We start from the raw sequence: 21,315 nt of genomic DNA, 5'->3' as shown, positions 1-21,315 counted from the left end.
TATCTGAAGAAGCTTTTTATTTGATTTTATAAAGAAAAAAGAAAAATATAAATCTTCAAATTCTTGTGCTTTAGAATAAATCACATATAGTTTTTCATAAAATCTTTTTGCATTTGATCTTAGCCAGAAAGCCAAGAAGTGATTAGTAACTTTTTTGATCATGTGCCCATATTAGTGAAAGAAAAGCTGTGATCACACATATGTATATATGTTTAATTTTAAATTATATCACTATATTAATAGATGGTGCACATTATAAAAGTTTCACTAAGATGGAATGTTTTTAGAAAGAAGATTAAAAAATAAATGTAAGTAGATATTTTAGTATCTTATTATAGCATATCACTTGTCTTAGTCAAGGTATTGGCTTATGTGATTGTGAAGGTTGGCTAGTCCAAAATCTGCAAGCAGACTGGCAGGCTAAAGACTCTGGGGAAATTGATGTTGTAGTTCAAGTCCTAAGGTGGTCTTCTAAAAAAAAAATCAAAGGCAGTCTTCTGGCAGAATTTCTTTTTCCTTGAGGAGGTCAGAATTTTTCTGAAGACCCTCAATTGATTGGATGAGGCTAACCCACTTCATGGAGCTAATTTGCTTTACTTGATAGCTACTGGTGTAAGTGCTAATCTCATCTAAAAAATACCTTCAAAGCAACATCCTGATGTGTTTGGCTAACAATCTGCTTACTGTGGCCCAGCCAGGTTGACACATAACCCCTTATGTGGCTCTGGCTTTCATTGGAGCCCATTGATTTGATAAACAATAATGTTGATTTACTGATGCTCTTTCTATCTCTGGATTTATTTATCTTCTCATTGGATTGTTTCCCCTAAGTGTGCTTTCGAAGTGGTTCATATGATAAACTTGACTGTGCTTGAGAATATCTTTATTCTGCCCTCACATTTAAGCATTAGTTTAGCTGGGTATAAAATTATGGCTTCAGGAGTTCCCGTCGTGGCGCAGTGGTTAACAAATCCGACTAGGAACCATGAGGTTGCGGGTTCAGTCCCTGCCCTTGCTCAGTGGGTTAACGATCCGGCGTTGCCGTGAGCTGTGGTGTAGGTTGCAGACGCGGCTCGGATCCCGCGTTGCTGTGGCTCTGGTGTAGGCCGGTGGCTACAGCTCCGATTGGACCCCTAGCCTGGGAACCTCCATATGCCGCGGGAGCAGCCCAAGAAATAGCAACAACAGCAACAACAACAACAGACAAAAAAAGACAAAAAGACAAAAAAAAAAAAATTATGGCTTCAGTGAATGTTGTTTTCCATCAACACTTTGAAAGCATTACTCCATTATCTTCTTGTATTGAGTGTTGTTGTCTCGGGGAAGTCTGATATCATCTGATTCTTGTTTTTATGCACATGATTTGCTTTCCTCATAGCAGGCCTTTAGAATGTTCTCTTTGTCTTTGATGTTCTCAAATTTCACCACAATGAATTTAGTTGTAAGTTTTTTTTCTGGTGTTTCCTGTGAATTCTAGATTCTGTGAGTTCTGTACATTTGGGGTCTTACATCTTTCTTTCATTCTTGGTCATTATTTCTTCCAATATTTCCTACCTTGCCCTCCCATGCCAATCTACTTTTATCTCCTTCTAGGGCTTCTGTTATATAGATCTCGATATTTTTACTGCTTTCATCCATATCTTTTAAATTTGTTTTTTATGCTTTCTCTCTGTAGGTCCTTTATGATATTTTTCAACCTGGTTTTTCAGTTTACCAGTTTGTTTGGTTCACTTTATTCTGCCATTCAGTTTATTGATTGAGTTTATTTTAACAGCAATTTTTTTGGGGGGGGTAAAGGAGAAAAAAATAGCTTTATTGCTTTGCCAAGCAAAGAGTCAGGGGCTCACAGCAGGCTAATGCCTTAAAGACCGTGTCCCCCATTGGAAAGAACTGTGAGGAGGTTTATAGCAAAAAGGAGAAAAACAGGTTTTCAGATAGGAATCAGCATCGGGACAAATGTGCATTCTTCTTTCTTTGGGGGAATCTTAGTCATCAGAGCTGGAGTCAGGAGATCTCAGCATGATCCTAGTGGTGGTCTTCTGGGTTATTTTATTTTAGCAGCAATTTTTCTATATCCCATGTCTCCAATTGGTTTTCCTTCAAATGTTTTTAATATTATCCCTTTCTAATATTCTCTCTCTTATCTGAAGATTTTTATTTTGCATATTTTAAATACTCATTCTATCTGATCAATCAGTTCTGCTTTCTATTATATAAGTTTTTTATCATTTTTCTTTTGCAGGGCTTGTGTTCCTCAGGTGTCTTATTTCATCTTCCTGGGAGTTCATGTCTCCTGTGGTCCTCCAGGTACCTTGGCTAGTGCTCTGAATGTGGGAACAGATAGGTAGAAAGCACAGATCTTAGCTTGTGTCTACCTAAATGCATGGGGAGAGAGCATGAATTAGGATATAGAACCTCTAGTATTATAATTTTCTTTTATCTTCTCCTAAACACACACACACACACACACACACACACACACACACACACACACACACACACACACATCAGGGGCCCTTCCCCTCAGGGAACCTCTCAGCAAAATTCTGCTATCACCCTCTTCCCCTGGCTACCCCCCCATTGTAGACCCATAGTAGAGGGAGGGAGAGAAGATGCTTGGGGGCCAGATAGCCTACCTCTTGTCATCTACCCCTCACCCCAACCAGGATCTAATTCTGCCCTGACCTTATACCATCCTCTGGCTAGAGTTGGGATGATGTTGTTTGCAGCTCCCAAAGTGGCCACAGGACAGGCCCAAAAGAATGTGGGGCATATAAATAGAAAGGGCTATTTCCAAACTATCCCCATCCATGCTATCTGACTTTCTTTGTGCTCAGCTATCCTTTCTTCTGATAGAGGTTCAACTATGTCTCCTGAAAGACTTCTCACTGTTCTAAGATCTATCAACCATTCTCTTCTCTTGGGGACTATTCAGAGTTGAGGCTCAGAGGAGGAAATCAATGCTCTCTTGCTTTCTTGCTTCACTGGTGCCAATCATAAATAATCCACACTTAAAGGTATAGTGGAGACCAGGAATACTATGGTTGTGTTGGTTTTGGTGCTGCCCATATTCTCTTTCTCCTACATTGCACTGGCTCTGCCTTGTCCAGGGTCTTATTCGGCATTCCAGGCTTGTCTACATGAGGCTGATCCCTTTTCTTAGGGAGCACTATCACTCTCTGTAGCCACTGCTGCTGAAATACAGCCCTTAACTGGGAGCATTCAATAGTATTCACATTTATCTGATTCAAGGATTTTTGTCCTGACCTCTGGGTAGGCTGTGAATATTCTAAAATCACATGTAAAATGTGTGACTCTGTGGAGGGGGCTTGTCACTTTCATCATATATTGAAAGGAATTTGCATACTTTGAGAATAAGCACTTATTCTTAGTTCCATTTTTATTTCCACTTATTTCCCCAGTTATTTCCACTCCTATTTGCTATTTCACATATTTACTAGAACTCCTAGAGGTTCTTCTGTATAGATGCAGGGACAGATTACCTATAGGAGGAGGAGAGGAAGACAATGAACAGAGGCAAGTAGCCTAGTGGTGAACAGCATGGACTTTGAGCCTAGATTTCCTGGATTTTGAGTCCCAGCTTGGCCGTTTACTAACTATGTAATCGTGGACAAACTACTTAGCCTCAGTTTGTGTAAAATGGGCATGAAAATGGTGATCTTTTATACATCATAGCATTGTTTTTAAAATGAAAGGAATTTTTAAAATAAAAAGTACATAGCTTAATGCCTGGCATCAAGTGTGTAATTGCAATAATTTTTACTACTACTAAACCTACAAGGTTTCTAACTTAGGGGAATAAAGGCATAACAGAGACATCAGTGTTTACCTTTGCGTCTTATATAGGCCTGCTCCAGTGCTTTACACATCAGAGGATTCCTGATTTGTTGAGAAGTCTTTGTGTTAAACCTCTGCAAGTCTGTTCCTCTCCTTTGATTCAATTTGCAAGACTTTTTCTAGCTCACTCTCTAGACACTCCATTGGATTTTTAGGAAACCAGAATGTTTGGGATCCAAGCCGGAGCATTCTAGGAGAAGAAGAGAAAAACTTGGGAGGTGCATGTTTATGCATTAGCCAAGCTGATTTTTTAAAACCGCCTATGGGGTATGAGGGGAATGGAAGTTTCTGTCAGTAAAAGGTGAATTATAAAAATGTTAAGTAATCCAAGAGAAAATGTATTTAGCTTTAATATTTACTAAATGTAAATCTATGAACAAGCATTTTGAGTACTTCTTGTATCCAGAAATTGCACTGGGGAAAAAAAAGGTGGGGGGGAATGAGTAAAGCAGAGAAATACAAAGAAATTGAGAATCTGATTTCCATCAGAATGAGTTAGGTTTCTCCAAAGAAGCAGAACCAGTGGGACGTGTGTATATTTTGAAGGAGATTTATTTTAAGGAATTAGTTCACATGATTGTGGAGGCTAGCAAGTCCAAATTCTGCAGAGTGAGCTGGCAGGCTGGAGACCCAGAGAAGGGCTGTGCTCTGACTCCAGTCCAAGGCCATCAGCCTAAAGATTCAAGAAAGAGGCAGTGTTGCAGTTCAAGTTCAATCTTTTGTTCTATTCAGGCCTTTAACTGATTGGATGAGGCCCACCCACACTGTGGAGGACAATCTGCTTCACTCAGAGTCCACTGATTTAAATGTTATCCTCATAGAAAACACCTCAACATCCAAAATAATATTTGACCACATATCTAGGCACCATGGCCCAGCCAGGTTACACATAAGATTAACCATCACACCTTTTTAAAGTAGATGAAGAGAAAAGCTTGGGGTCACACACAAAGCAACAAAGAAGAGTGAATAAGGGCAGGTTTTAGATTCTAAAGCCTTGAATTTAAATCCTGCTTCTGCCCTTTGGCTACTGAGTGTAGACCTTTGGGAAAATATGACAGATGCTTAAATCAGGCAAATTTGAAATTAAGGTGAATTTCACTTTTCCAATGAGAGAGCTTCAAAAAATATGGTTTTGGTCAACCTAAATATATACAAACATAAGAAAAAGATTCAGTTGTAAGCTATAATTTATAAATATATATATATTTAGTCAATGTTCATATTTAAATTCTATTACATGTGAAATGTTAATTTAGAAGTATTGCCTTTTTTTCTGATCTCATACTTCATGAGATACTTTGATTCAAATTCTTCCCAAGCATCTTTGTCTTTCCTTTGTCCACTTTCTGAGCTGCTGCCCATAGTTTTTGAGAGTGTCTTTCCATCAATCCAAATGAGGCAAGAATTTGAGATTTTTTAATCTGTTTGATGCTGTCACTAGAAAATTTATCCTATTATGTAAGGATAAATTTGCATAACATTAGGAGAGTTGGATTTTTTAATTCATTAGGTAAACAATCATTATGTTTACAACATAACCTCTTAGAGTGATTAGAAAGACTTGAGTCATGAGTTTTATTAGCTATCCCCCAGGAATAATTAATAAATCTGGGTTAAATATCTTTGCCTCTTTTTTAAAAAAATCATTCCTATTAGATTACATTCACAAACATCCAAAAGTAACACCAGTTGTTATCATTTCAGGCAAATATGTTTTTCTCATAGTATTCTGATGTTCAAAATTTAGTAACCAAAACAGCCCAGGGCTGATGGATAATTTTGGGAAACTATATTATTGAACATATATAGTATCTATTTTTCTTTTATGGGGATAATGGTAATAATTACCTCATTGGGTTGTAATGAAGATTAAATGAGATACTTTAAATTCATTGTACAGTGTCCAATACATTGTAAGGGCTTCAGAAGGTTCATTATTATTATTATAATTAATAATAAGCAATGTGACAGTAAATTATAGATGTTCTCTTCTTGTTCCACAGTGAGTGAGAAACAAGATAAAATGGGCTTGGATTTCTTCTTTTCTCCTTTCTCCAGCGTAGATTAGTTTCCAGGCTGGGTTTGATTCTGCAACCTTCCTCAAAGCCATCAGATTTCACCAGGTCCATAATGCATCATGGACAGATGCACCCCTCTGCATGAGCAGATGCACCCCTCTGCTCATATCATGAGGAAACTCTAAGAACTGGTTATGTCCTTACTTATCTTGCCATATTCAGACAGTTAGTTCCTAAGTAAGAGCTGCTGCCTATAGGCAGTTTAGACTTACACAATCTAAGATCAGAATCCTGGGAATAGGATGAGTTACCATGAAATAGTCTTTCCTCCTCTGAAAGGGTGTAGACTTCTTTCTTTTCCTCAGCTCTATAAGCAAAATCAAGCTAGAGAACAACTTCAGAAAATTTTTTTGTTAAAACGTCTCAAAATACAGATAAAGGGAGAAAACGGCCCTTAAACTTCCTTGGTAAAAGTAGTGGTAGCAGAGTCATTATTTTAGCATCTCAGTAGTTGCAGTTTCAAGGGGCGGGGGACATATCTTGCGTCACCCTGTTAGTCTCTCTATTTTTATCCTGAAACTATGAAAAGAGCAGCCAATTACAAGAATGACAGCCCACTTGGAATTTTTCCCGTAACTGTTATCTTCTTTATCCCATAAATTTAAAGATCAATCCGAGAACAACTTGTGTAGCAGTGTGATTCAAGTAAGTGCGATGATTAGGGCGAATCAGGAGAACCTGACAATGTGATTTCTTGTCACATTAAAGAAAGTACATTCTTATGGTTCATAGAATGAAGGGTACTTTCAGGCAATTTGGCTCAAGTTCGGGAATATTTCACTATGAGGATGGATTTCAGTTTGATGTGGACAGCAGGCAGACAGATGTGTACCCAATAGCATCTACAGCATGTGAAAATTAATTTTTCATGACCAGTAAAATATAAATATAGTAATGCTTCTCATTTTAAAGTGCCATTTATATCAACCAGAAATATGGTATATTAGGGAAAAAATGCCCAGTCTATAAATAGTATTGCCGTGGGGTCCTCATCTGGATAAATGGACAAGGGTGGTAGGGACTCCTTTCCCTGAATTTAAGCTTAAATTGAACTGTCCATTCAACCTTTACATTTGGTTGTCTTTTTTTTTTTTTTTTTTTTTTTTTAAATGACTGCACACATGGCATATGTAAGTTCCCAGGCCAAAGACTGAATCCCGGCTGCAGCCACGACCTACACTGCAGCTGTGGCGGCAACACTGGATCCTTTAACTCACAGCACCAGGCTGGGGATTGAACCTATACCTCTGCAGTGACCCAAGCTACTGTCCTCAGATCCTTAACCCACTGCCCCACAGTGGGAATCTGACATTTGGTTGTCTTGAAAGTATATTTTATTTATCATCCTCTATTTTAAACTCAGTCCCTTCCTGCATTTCCTCTCTTATACGTGGGACTTTCATCTATTTAATTAAACAAAGCATAAACCAGGAAGTCATCTCAGATCCATCTTTTTTTTTTTTTCTTTTTAGAGCTGCACCCATGGCATATTGAGGTTCCCAGGGTAGGGTTCAAATAGGAGCCATACACCACAGCAATGCAGGATCTGAGCCACATCTGCGACCTACATCACAGCTCATGGCAATGCCGGATCCTTAACCCACTGAGCGAGGCCAGGGACTGAACCTGCGTCCACATGGATACTAGTCAGGTTCATTTCCGCTGAGCCACAACAGGAACTCCCCAATCCATCTTAATGCTTCTGTAAGTGTCCACTTTTCTTCCTTTCCACTGTGACCATCCTAGTCCAAGCCATCATCAAAAACCACTTGTCTTACTGCCCTGGCCTTGTATTTTAAAACGTACCCAGGGGAGTTCCCATTGTGGCTCAGCAGGTTAAGAACCCAACTAGTATCTGTGAGGTTGTAGGTTCGATCCCTGGCCTCGCTCAGTCAGATAAAGGTCAGGTCTTTCTGCAAGCTGCAGCTTACATTGCAGACGTGGCTCAGATCCCATGTTGCTGTGGCTGTGGTAGGCTGCAGTTTCAATTTGACCAACCCCCAGCCTGGGAACTTCCATATGCTGCAGGTGAAGCCCTAAAAGGAAGAAAAAAAAAAGTGTACCCAGGATTTATTTTAATCAGGTATGGTAAGACCTGCAGACACAGAAATGACTGCCATGAAGAAAGAATTTCTAGTTACAGATCTCTAGAAACAGGAGGCGTGGCATGCCACTCAGGGGACCCACACAGGGAAGGACCAGGACTGGTTAGGAGGCAGGACTGAGGGGAAATTGTGCGTGAGAGCCTTTTTTGTGGTTTCCGTGGGAAGAAAGGGGAGGAGCAGGATAAATAGGCTTAGGATGGGCTACTTTGAAGAATTCCAGTGGGCTCTGGGGCACAGAGGAGCTGTCCCTGGTTGTCTGTTACCTGCCCGTGGGGTGATTAGGGCAGGTGGATAGTGACCTGGAGTATAAGAGCTAATAAGAGTGGTTCAGGGTTTGGGTTTGGATTGGTTGGTTTACATGTAAAAGGAGCATTACCAGGGGAGTGTTTTATATCTCTAGAAATTGTCTGGCCCTGGGAGGGGCAGAGTCTCTGAGGTGAGACAAAGGCCAAATGTCAAAACATCAGAAACACCAGGTTAATATACTGTGTAACTAGTCTGCTTGTATCTACTCTCCCCTACCCCCTCAGATTGGGAGATCCTTTAAAAATACAAATATGAGGCGTTCCCGTTGTGGCTCAGTGGGTAAAAAACTCGACATAGTGTCGATGAGGATGTGGGTGGGTTAAGGATCCAGCATTGCTGTGGCTGTGGCATAGGCCGGCAGCTGCAGCTCTGATTCTACCCCTAGCCTGTGGAACTTCCACAGGCCCTGGGTGCGGCCTTAAAAAAAAAAAATTCAAATACAAAAGCATTTACTCTGTAGTCCCAAATCCATCCTTTGCTCTTGGAGTCGTAAACGATTTGGTCCCAGCTTTCCTACAGGGCGTCATTTTGCACCCTTTAGGAACCCCAGCCATGCTAGCTTGCTTTCAGCTCTATAAATGTGCCACATTCCCTCCCTGGGCATTTACACGTACTGTTCTCTCTGAGCCGAGTGTTCTCACTCCCTCTTCCCTGTGTTGCTACCTAACTGCTCTGCAGCTCTCAGCTTAAGCATCGCTTCCTCAGTGAAGTCTCCCCCTCCATCCCCAGACCAGGTCATGTCACGGTCCCTCTTTTTAGACACCCATTGCCCTTTATGATCCCCTCCAATGTGCTTGTACTTACCAGAGCTTGTGATTATATGCTGATGAGTCTGATTAATTTCTAATCTCTTGAATCCATGTAGGCAGGACTGTGTCCCTTTGACTCCCATTATGTTCCTGATTCCTAGCTGGGTGCCTCCATAAATATAGAAGCCTTCCATAAATATGTGTTGAATGACTAAATTAATGCCAGTCCTGGTTTAGGATATAGACAACATTTTCCATCTAAAGACTGAGCTGGAAATACAGAAATGGTCTTCCTGAGACTGCTTTTTACAAAGCACTTGAATCTGATGCATAATTGCTCTGAGTGATGGGTTATCGGAAGTGATGGGAGCCGTACCGAACTGTCTCTACTGGGCATTGTATGTCATGGCAATAAGACATCTGACATGATTTGGAACATGAAGGAAATAGATTGTGAAAAGTCATAAATATATGGAGGTTTTTTCCCTTCTCATGAGGATCCTCTGAAAATTGCTCTTAGTGGCCCCTGGCATGTTTTACGGCTGACTCTTCAGGGAAGATAAGAAAAGGTCTGTAGGAAGATCTTTTTAGATTATATAGAGAAAGGGAAACTTTGACTTGCTATTCTTTTAATCACATTTTATAAAAACCTTATGCAACATTAACCATCTTCTAGATGTTTGTTATAAGAAAAGACAAAAACAGCAACAATAAAAAGGCAACAAGCATCTATATACTGGATTAGTTAAAATTAGACTTGAGCTCTAGATACTTTTTTTTTTTTTTTTTTTGTCCTTTTAGAGTCTCATCCGTGGCATATGGAAGTTCCCAGGCTAGGGGTCAAATCGGAGCTGTATCAAATTTTAAAAATAGAGGTTGTCAAATGAGTAGCTAGAATAACTAAAGTGCCACAGAACGGAGCAGACTATTCCTTGTCAAAAGGTTTTACTATCCTAATGGGAAACGTCAAAGCTCTTTCTTTTATATCATTTCTGAAGTCATGATGCAGTTTTAAAATCTTTTTTTTTTTTTTTATGGGACAACTCTCCATTTTCCCACTTATCCATTTCTTCTGCTCTAGGGCTTATCTTCTCTTTGCATAGAGGAAGCAACACAAACATTTGATCAGATGAAGCGGAGAATTGAAGTCATAAGCCAGATCAGATGTTGCATCTGGATGGTCATGGTGGCTGGGGTGAATGTTTGATCTGTAGAATACTTATGTGAGTCCTACAAAGGTTGTAAAGTTTTGTGAATAGTTTGCCACTCAAAATTAGGAGGCTACACATTAACATTCAAGCTTTAATTGAAAAATGGGACACCCTGAGAGCCGTGAGCCTATGTTCTTGCATAGCCTCCATTGCTCTTGCTGAGTGGAGCCCTTAAACAGGGCACATGCTCGCCAGTGTGTCAGTATCCCTGCATGGCCCTTGTCACATTTTTGCATTAACTGTCTGGTCCCTGCAGGCATTTGACTTTGTGATTCTTAAAATATATTATAGAAGCAATTACATTAATTCTCCATTTGCCCTGATGGTAGAGAGGATCTTTTTATAGCTTAATCCACACAAAGAGCTCCTTTCTGAAATCCAGGAGACTTGCATCATTTACAGTGAGCAGAGTGCAGTGCCATATCTTGTGGCTCATCTCTCTGTGAAATTTTAGTATGTAATATCCTTAGACATTCTCCTCTTAAAGTTTCAAAAAACTTATTTCTTATAAAATTGTCAGTTGTTTTTCTTCATAGCCTGGCAAAAAGAGAAAAATTGCTGGAGTACTTAATTCCTAACATCTAAAAGATGGTATGCAATGGCTATTTATAATGTCAGTGGACTAGTATATTATTTTTTGAGTACCCTAGGTAACTTAGCTTGTGAACACCCTAAGACTCTTCTAAGAAAAATCACAAAGGGGGAGATGCTTATCTAGAAGCTAATTTGTGACTGTTTGTTTTAGCTTTCACTTCTAGAGTCACTCTCAAATAGCTGGCATAAACAGAATAAATTGGCAACCTAGAATAAGGAAGTGGAACCAAAATATGGATCAGGAAAAAATATATAAATAAATCAAGAAACATATCATATTTGCAGCTTCTATTCCATGGGGAGGGGACGGAATCTTTCTAATATTGGTATGCCCCTACTCTTCTAACTTATTTTCATAGTGATGAGAAGTTGAATTCATGAGATGGGGAATTAGATTATTTTCCATTGCATTCTCAGCACAAGAAAAACTAGCACATAATAAGCACTCAATAAAGTAGAAAAAGAAATTGAAAGTGACTTTTTGGACACACAAAGATACTCACAAGTGAGTTATAGTTATTTTTTTGTGAAGGACAGATCAAGATTATTGAAGTAAACTTGGAGGAACTTAGAGATAACTTAGAATACTTAAAAACTCTGGATTTAATACTTGGATAAATTGGCTTGGTTTGTATCCCTAAATGCTTAGGCTCTCTGAGTGTACATTTATCTACCCTCATCCATGGGCCTATGGAAATGCACCTCCTCTTCCTATGCCATTCTTTTTTTTTTTTTTTTTTTTTTTCCCACTGTACAGCAAGGGGGTCAGGTTATCCTTACATGTATACATTACAATTACATTTTTCCCCCAGCCTTTCTTCTGTTGCAACATGAGTATCTAGACAAAGTTCTCAATGCTATTCAGCAGCATCTCCTTGTAAATCTATTCTAAGTTGTGTCTGATAAGCCCAAGCTCCCGATCCCTCCCACTCCCTCCCCCTCCCATCAGGCAGCCACAAGTCTCTTCTCCAAGTCCATGATTTTCTCTTCTGAGGAGATGTTCATTTGTGCTGGATATTAGATTCCAGTTATAAGTGATATCATATGGTATTTGTCTTTGTCTTTCTGGCTCATTTCACTCAGTATGAGATTCTCTAGCTCCATCCATGTTGCTGCAAATGGCATTATGTCATTCTTTTTTATGGCTGAGTAGTATTCCATTGTGTATATATACCACATCATCTGAATCCAATCATCTGTCGATGGACATTTGGGTTGTTTCCATGTCCTGGCTATTGTGAATAGTGCTGCAATGAACATGCGGGTGCACATGTCTCTTTTAAGTAGAGTTTTGTCTGGATAGATCCTATGCCATTCTTTACTTTCAATCTTTGAACATTGCTCTGTATTCAGTAGTATTTTTTTTTTGTGGTCCTTTTAGAGCTGCATCCATGGCATATGGAAGTTCTTGGGCTAGGGGTCAAATTGGAGCTGAAGCTGCTGGCCTATGCTACACCACAGCTCACAGCAATGCTGGATCCCCAGTCCATTGAGCGAGGCCAGGAATTGAACCCGAGTCCTCATGGGTACTAGTTGGGTTTGTTTCTGCTGAGCCACAGCAGGAACTCCAGTAGTATTGCTCATCTCAATATTTATTGGCTGGCAATCTATTATCAGCCTGTTCCAATAATATTGTCAACAAAAAACTTATGTGTAGGGCTGCTGATTTAGTTGGGTCCTGGCCAAGGCTGTCTGGCCAAGAGACCTTGAAATCTAGTGTCAAGGTAGTTGCAGGGAACCTCACTATGAGATCCATCCTTGTAACTGATCACTTCCCCTCTCCTCCTATTGCTGCTTATCTTGCATATTGAGCAGCATGGCTGCCTCAGACTATTTCTATAATTTATTTGCTCAGGTGACTACCATAGACTAAAATATTCTGTGTTTCTTAGTTCAAAAACATAACAAGACTTCCAGATTCTAGTTCTTCATGTGAAGAAGAACTTTTTTTTTACAGACTGAAAAATTAGCAACTCTTCTAGGATCCATAAGAAAAAAGAGGACGCAGGACAAACTGCTGCCTCCAGCTAGAGAGACAAACAGGCAAATACATGAATTACTGGAGCAGAGACTCACAAGCAGAAACCGCCATAGGAATTAGTGCTGGAGTAATGAACTGAACTGTCATAGGTAGATAATAATCAAACCATTTTCGTTGTCATTTTGAACAGTGATGTTCTAAATGCATCAATGAAAAGACAGTGATTGCCAGAGTGTATAAAAAAAATCTAGCTATATGTTGTCTACAACAAACAAGACTCACATAGATTAAAAGTAAATGGATAGAGAAATATATGCCATGCTAACATTAATCAAAAGGAAGCAACATAGCCTTATTAATTTCAAACAGAGCAGACTTCAAAGCAGGAAAAGTTATTGGTAATAAGGGGGTCAATGCTCCAAGAAGAGAAAACAACTCTTAACATATATGCATGTAAAAACAGAGTGCCAAACTATGTCAGGAAAAAACTGACAAAACCACAAGGAGAAAAAGATGAATCCACTATCACAGTTGAAGATGTCACTACTCCTCTATCAGGAATGGATGGATACAGCAGGCAGAAAATCAGTAAGGACATAGTTGAACTCAGCAATATCATCAATCAGCTCAGTGTAATTGACAACTATGGACTATTTCTTCCAACACAGCAGAATAAACATTATTCTCAAGCTCAAATGGAACATCACCAAGATAGACCACATTCTGGTAGATAAAATACACATTTAAAAGTTTGAAAGAATAAAACTTATATAATACATGCTCTCAAATCATATTGGAATTGACCTAGAAATCAATAAAGAAAAGATGGCTGGAAAATTTGCAGATAAGTAGAGATTAAACAAAACACTTATAAATAACACACGGGTCAAAGAAGAAATTAGAAGAGAAAATTTGAAATATATTGGGCTAACTGAAAATGAGAACACAACTTATCAAAACTTATAGGATGCAGCAAAAGCAGTGGTTAGAGGGAACTTAATGGCAGTGAGTGAATATATTAGAAAAGAAGAAAAATACAAAATCAATAATCTAAGTTTACACCAAAGGAAACTAAAAAAGAAGATTAAATTCAAAGTAAGCAGAAGAAAAGGTATAATAAGAATAGTAAGAGAAAACAATAAAATTGAAAACAGGAAATCAATTGAGAAAAATCAATGAAACCAAAATATAGCTCTTAAAAAGATTAATACAACAAATAAGCCTCTAACAAGGCTAGTGAGAGAGAGAGAGAGGGAGGAGAGACATAAATTACTAATACCAGAAGTGAAAGAAAGGGCCTTCACTGCAAATCCCATGAACATTAAAATAATAGTAAATGAATACCATGAACTATGCCCACAAATATAATAATCTGGGCCAAATTTTTAAAGAACAATCTGTGAAAATTTACAGAAGAAGCAATAGACAATCTGAGTAGGCCTATATCTATTAAAGAAATTTAATGAACAATTAATAACCTTCCCAAACAGAAAGCACCAGGTCCACATGAGTTCAGTGGTGAATTCTACCACATATGAAAGGAAGAAATTATACTAGTTCTCTAAAATCTCTTTCAGAGCATAGAAACAGTGGCAATACTTCCTAACTCATCCTGCAAGGCCAGAATTACCCTAGTACTGAAAGCAGAGACATTACAAGAAAACTACAGATAAATATCTCTCATGAATAGAGATGCAAAATCCTCAACAAAATATTAGCAAATTGAATCCAAAATATGTAAAAAGAATTATACCTTATAACCAATTGGATTTATCTGAAGTAGGTAAGTATGATTCAACATTTGAAAATCAATAGATATAATCTATCACATTAACAGGTTAAAAAGAAAAAACACACAATCATATCAATAAATGCATTAAAAGAGCATTTGACAAAATGCACACCCAATTATGATAAAAACTTTCAGTAATGTGGGAATAGAGGGGAATTCCCTCAAGTTGATAAAGACTACAAAAAACCTACAATTAGCATCATGCAATGGTGAAAACTTTGAAGCTCTCCCACTCAGATAAGGTACAAGATCTCTCTTTACACCTTTTCAGCATGATACTGGCAGGCCTTGCTATGCAATAAGACAAGAAAAAAAAATGATGCAGATTGGGAAAGGAGAAAATAAAGCCAGCTTTGCTTACACAAAGTCCAAAATGATCAACCAAAAATCTTCCTGGAACTAATAAGTGATTATCACAAGGCTGGAGGGCATAAAATTAATATACAAAAGTCAATTGCTTTCTTATATACCAGCAATGAACAGATGGAATTTAAAATTAAAAATATAATACTAGGGAGGATGAAGCAAAGAGAGTAGAGTAGGAAGACCCTGAGCTCACCTCCTCCCATGAGCACACCCAAATCACAACTCTTTACAGAGCAACTGTTGGTGAGAACAATCTGTGGACCAGCAGAAAAGATTTTTCAAAACTAAAGGTATAAATAAAGAATGATAACAGAGTTCCCACTGTGGCACAGTGGGTTAAGGATCAGGCATTGCCTCTGCAGCAGCTCGGGTTCAATCCCAGGCCAGCACAGTGGGTTAAGGATCTGGTATTGCTGCAGCTGTGGCATAGGTCACAGCTGTAGCTTGGATTTGATTCCTTGGCTCAGGAACATCCATATGCCATGGGTTTGGCTGAGAAAGAGAGAGAAAAAAAAGAACCATAAAAAGATGGGTAGGAAGAACAGAGATGCAATATAATCAAGACCCATACCTCTAGGTAGGTGACCCACAAATCGGCGAATAATCACAATTGCAGGGGTTTCCATGAGGACTGAGAGATCCAAGCCCCTAGCCTCTCCTGCCTAGGGGTCCTGCAGCAGGAATATGAGCCTCTAGAATGCTTGGCTTTGAAATCCAGTAAGGCTTGTGTATAGGAGAGCCTGAGGACAGTAGGAGTCCCTGCTCTTAAAGGGCTTATGCAATATCACATGATCCAAAACTCAGTGCAGAGGTAGTAAGTTGAAAGGAGCTTGGATAAGACCCACAAACTGATCTTGGAGATCCTGCTGGAGAGGTAGAAGGCAACTGGACTCCTCCTATGGACCTGGACACTGTTGACAGCCATTTGGGGGAGCTTATTCTACTATGAGGACACTGTTGCTGGCAAGTACCATTTTGGAGTTCTTCCTCTAGTCTATAAGTACAAGGGGCTTTCCCATTCACCAGAGGGCTGGGATCAGCATTGGGACTTCCTGGGACCCACAGACAGCCAATCTGAGACCCAGGCCTATCTACCAGTAAGCTAGTATCACCCCTGGGTCCCCTGAGCCCTGTAGATAGCCACTCTGGAACCTGGATCTGCCCACTAGTAGGCTGGCACAAGCCATGGGACTCCCCAGGCTATGCAGCCAGCCATGCCAGAACCTGGACCTGTTCATTAGTCAGCTAGCACAAGTGATGGGACACTCCCTGAGTCCCACAGTCAGCCATTCCAGGACTTAGTCCTGTCAGCAGCCAACAATCTCTACATGAGGCAGGATCTGGTAGAACACTCACAGCACACTATCAGCACACTCATAGTAGACAGCCCAGCACAACAAAGGGACCCACACAGCCCACATGGGGGCTATCCTAGAACATGTAGCTCTGACTAGAGGGCTATTTGCTACTGGGCCCCTTAGAATCTCTCCGACACAAGATAATATCTCCACAATCAGGAAACATAACCAACCTTCTATGTATTAACATAGAAATAAAAACATAGAATTAGGCAAAGTGAAGTGACAAAGGAATATTTTCTAAATGAAGGAATAAGATAAAACCCTAGAAAAACTAAGTGTAGAGATAAGTGATCTACCCAAGTAGAGAATTCAAGGTAATGATCATAAAGATGCACAGTGAACTCAAGAGAAGGATGAATGAACACAGTGAGTTTAGCAAAGAGTTAGAAAATATAAAGAAGAACCAAAGAGAGTTGAAGAATACAATAACAAATAAAAAATACTAGAAGGAATCAACAGTAGATCAGATGGTACAGAGGAATAGCCAGTGAACTAGAAGACTAATGAAATTACACAAGTGGAACAAAAAAAAGAAGAAGAAGAAAGAAGATAGTTTGAGACCTCTATGTCAACATCAAGTCTACTAATATTCACATTACAAGGGTCCCAGAAGGAGAGAGAAAGAGGCAGAGAACTTATTGAAGACATGATAGCTGAAAACTTCCTTAACCTGGGAAAGAAAAATGACATCCAGGCCCAGGAATCAGAGAGAGTTCCAAATAGGATAAACCCAGAGGCCCACACTAAGTCACATTATATAAATGGAAGAAATTAAAGAGAGAATCTTAAAAGAAGCAAGGGAAAAGCAACTAGTTTTTCGTGCTGAAACTCCCAGAAGCCTATCAGCCAACTTTTCAGCAGAAATTTTTCAGGTCAAAAATAAGTGCCACAATATATTTACAGTGATAAATGGAGGCGGGGGGAGAACTATAACAAAGAATACTCTGCCTTTCAAAGCTAACATTCAGGGCTGAGGAGAGATAAAGAATTTTAAAGATAAACAAAAGCTGTAAGAGTTAAGTACTACCAATCTGACTTTATAAGAAATATTAAGGTACTTTGCTAAGTGAAAAAGAAAAGGCCATATCTATAAATATAAAAATTATGAAATAAAAAAATCCTTGGTAAATGTAGTAGATCAACCACTTATAAAAATAGTAGAAAGATTAAAAGATGAAAGTAGTAAAATCACCTATATCCCTACAATAAGTATTTAAGGGATACAAAAAGCAAAAAGATGTAAAATGTGAAGTCAAAAACATTAAACATGGGGGTAGTGAGTAAGAATGCAGGGTTGTTAACTGCATTTAAACTTAAAAGAGATCATCAGCCTAAAATAATCATATATATTTATATAAACTAGTAAAGTAAAATTAAACCCATAGTTAGTAGAAAGAAAAATAATAATAACAAAGTAGAAATAAATTAAATAAAGGCAAAAAATAAAAAAGACCAATGAAACCAGGAGCTGGCTCTTTGTAAAGATAAACCAAATTAGTAACAATTTAGCCAGACTCAGCAAGAAAAAAGAGACAGGACCCAAATAAATAAATCAGAAATGAAAGAAGAGAAGTTACAGCTGACACCACAGAAACACAAAGTGTCATAAAAAATTACTACAAACAATTATACAACAAAAAAATGGATAAATTAAAAGAATAGATAAGTTCTTAGAAATGTGTAATCTTCCAAGAATGCATCAGAAATAAATAGAAAATATAAACTGAGCAATTACCAGTAATGAAATTAAATCAGTAATAATAATTTTAAGAATTCTCAGTGAACAAAAGTCCAGGATCAGATGGCTTCATAAGTAAATTTTATAAAATATCAAAAGAAGAGTTAACACTTATCCTTCTCAAGCTGTTCCAAAAAATTAGAGAGGAAGGAATGCTTCTGAACTCATCCTACAAAACTGACATCACCTGATATCAAAACCAGACAAAGGAGTTCCCTTCGTGGTGCAGTGGTTAACAAATCCGACTAGGAACCATGAGGTTGCAGGTTCGATCCCTGGCCTTGCTCAGTGGGTTAACCATCCGGCGTTGCCGTGAGCTGTGGTATAGGTCGCAGACGTGGCTCAGATCCCGCGTTGCTGTGGCTCTGGCGTAGGTCGGCGGCTGTAGCTCTGATTAGACCCCTGGCCTGGGAGCCTCCATATGTCACAGTCGTGGCCCTAGAAAAGGCAAAAAGACAAAAACAAAAACAAAACAAAACAAAGACACCACATAAAAAAGATAAACATAGATGACCAAATTCTCAACACAGTATTAGCAAGCAAATTCCACAATACCGTACAAGGATCATACACCAAAATCAAGTGGGATTTATCCCAGATATGCAAGGATGGTTCAATATCTGCAAATCAAGCAATGTAACACACCCCATTAACAAATGACAGAATGTGAGAAGCCCACAGCTAATGTCATACTTGATAGTGAAACATTAAGCATTTATTTTATGATCAAGAAGAAGACAAGGATGTCCCCTCTCACCACTTTTATTCAGCATGGTATTGGAAGTAAGCCACAACAATCAGACAAGAAGACCAACCTGGAAAAGAAGAAGGAAGACTGTCACTGATTACAGATAACATGATAATATATAGAGAAAATTCTAAAGACACCACCAAAAAAACCATTAAAACGTGTAAAATAATTCAGTAAATTTGCAGTATACAAAATTAATACACAAAATTTTGCTGCATTTCTCTACACTAACAAAGAACTATCAGAAGGAGAAATTAAGAAAATCCTGATCGTAGTGCAGTGGAAACGAATCCAACTAGGAACCATGAGGTTATGAGTTTAATCCCTGGCCTCACTCAGTAGGTTAAGGACCTGGCGTTGCAGTGAGCTGTAGTGTAGGTCGCAGATGCGGCTTGGGTCTGGCATTGCTATGGCTGTGGCATAGGCTGGCAGCAACAGCTCTGATTAGATCCCTAGCCTGGGAACCTCCATGTGCTGTGGGTGTGCCCTAAGGAAAAAAAAAAAAAGGAAAAGAAAAAAAAGAAAGAAAATCCCATTTTCAGTTGCATCAGAAGAATAAAATATCTAGGAATAAATCTAAACAAGGAAGTAAAAGACCTGTAATGGAAAGCTATAAGACACTCATGAAAGAAACTGAAGAATATACAAGTAAGTGCAAAGATATATTGTGCTCATGGATTAGAAGAATTAATATTGTTAAAATGACCATACTTCCTAAGGCAATCTACAGTTTCAATGCAATCCCTATCAAATTACCAATGGACTTTTTCACAGAACTAGAACAAATAATTCTAAAATTTGTATGGAAGCACAAAAGGCCCCAAATAGCCAAAAATTTTTTGAGAAAGAAGAACAAAGCTGGAGGTATCATGCTCTTGGATTTCAAACTGTACTACAAAACCATAGTAATCAAAAAAGTATAATACAGGGACAAAACAAACACACAGATCAATGGAACAGAATAGAGAGTATAGAAATACAGCCATACTTATATGGTCAGTTAATCCCTGACAAAGAAGGCAAGAATGTACAGTGGGGAAAGACTGCCTCTTCAATAAGTGCTGTTGATAAAACCAAACAGCTGCATGCAAAAGAATCAATTTGTACTACTTTCTCATACCGCATACAAAAATAAAATCAAAATGGATTAAAGATTTAAATGTAAGACCTGTAACCTATATATATATATATATATACACACACACACATATATTTATACATTTATATTTATATTTGTACACACGCATGCACAGATATATACACATACACACAGTAGATATTACTCAGCCATAAAAAAAATGAAATCTTGCCATTTATGACAACATGGATAGACCTAGAGGGTTTTATGCTAAGTAAAGTAAGTCAGAGAAAAAGAAATGCTGTATGATTTCACTTAGATGTGGAATCTGAAAAAACAAAACATATGAATAAATATAACTAAACATAAATAGAGTCATATATACAGAGAACAAACAGGTAGTTTCCAGAGGGGAGGATATACCTGGGAGGAGAGAAATAGGTGAGGAAATTAGGCACAAAATTGAGGCACAAAATTTCAGTTACAAAATAAATGAGTCACAGATATAAGTGGTAGAGTATGGGGAATAGAGTCAATAATTAGGTGATACCTTCGTATAGTGGCAGATGACAACTAGACTTATCATGGTGATAATTTTGAAATTTATAGAAATATCAAATCACTATGTTGTATACCAGGAGCTAACATAGTGTTAGGTCAATTAACTTCAAAAACAGTCAAACAAGGAAATAAACTCATAGAAAATTAGATCAGAGTTACCAGAGATGAGAGGTGCGGGAGTGGGAATTGGATGCAAATAGTCAAAAAGTAAACATTCAGTTATAAGATAAATAAGTATAGGGGTGTAATGTACAATATTATAAATATAATTAACACTACTGTATATTATATGTGAAAGTTTTTAGAGTAAATCATAAGATTTCTCATCAAAAGGAAAAAAATTTTTTGTATTTCTTTAATATAGCTATATGGGATGATGGATGTTCACTAAACTACTGTGGTAATCATTTCATGATGTATGTAAGTCAAATAATTATACTGTACACCTTAAACTTACACAGTGCTATATGTCAATTGTATCTCAATAAACCGAAAGGAAAAAAACTAGAAAAAAATATAGGCAGTATGCTCTTTGACATCGGACTTAGCAATATTTTTTGGATATGACTCCTCAGACAAAGGAAACAAAATCAAAAATAAACTGGGACTACCTCAAACTAAACAGTTTTTGCACAGTGAAACAAACTATCAACAAAACAAAAAGGCAGCCTACTGAATAGGGGATTTTGGCAAACAATGTATCTGTAATGGGTTAATATCCAAAACATACCAAAATTCATGCAGCTTTATATGAAAAAGCAGCAACCAGATTAAAAAATGGGC

General features: G+C 38.2%; 1 protein-coding gene across 9 annotated transcripts in view; it reads left to right on the top strand.

The window, feature by feature from the left end:
- The window catches only part of LOC146403488 (uncharacterized), a 327,016-nt gene that overhangs the window by 222,412 nt on the left and 83,289 nt on the right, over window positions 1-21,315 (top strand). The window contains exon 4 of one of the 9 annotated variants that reach the window (XR_014804048.1): window positions 2,243-2,307. The exons of the other annotated variants lie outside the window; for them this stretch is intronic. The gene's annotated coding sequence lies outside the window, so the exon portion shown is untranslated. The remainder of the gene's footprint in view (window positions 1-2,242; window positions 2,308-21,315) is intronic. 9 annotated transcript variants of the gene reach the window in all.

Source organism: Sus scrofa, chromosome 5, assembly GCF_054392235.1.
Source record: "Sus scrofa isolate SSC_HxYL_T2T_F1_AM1 chromosome 5, Sscrofa_HxYL_maternal_Yorkshire_Landrace_v2.0, whole genome shotgun sequence".
Lineage (NCBI taxonomy): Eukaryota > Metazoa > Chordata > Mammalia > Artiodactyla > Suidae > Sus > Sus scrofa.
Note: the sequence above shows the minus strand (reverse complement) of the source record. Positions and strands in the feature narration are given on the sequence as shown.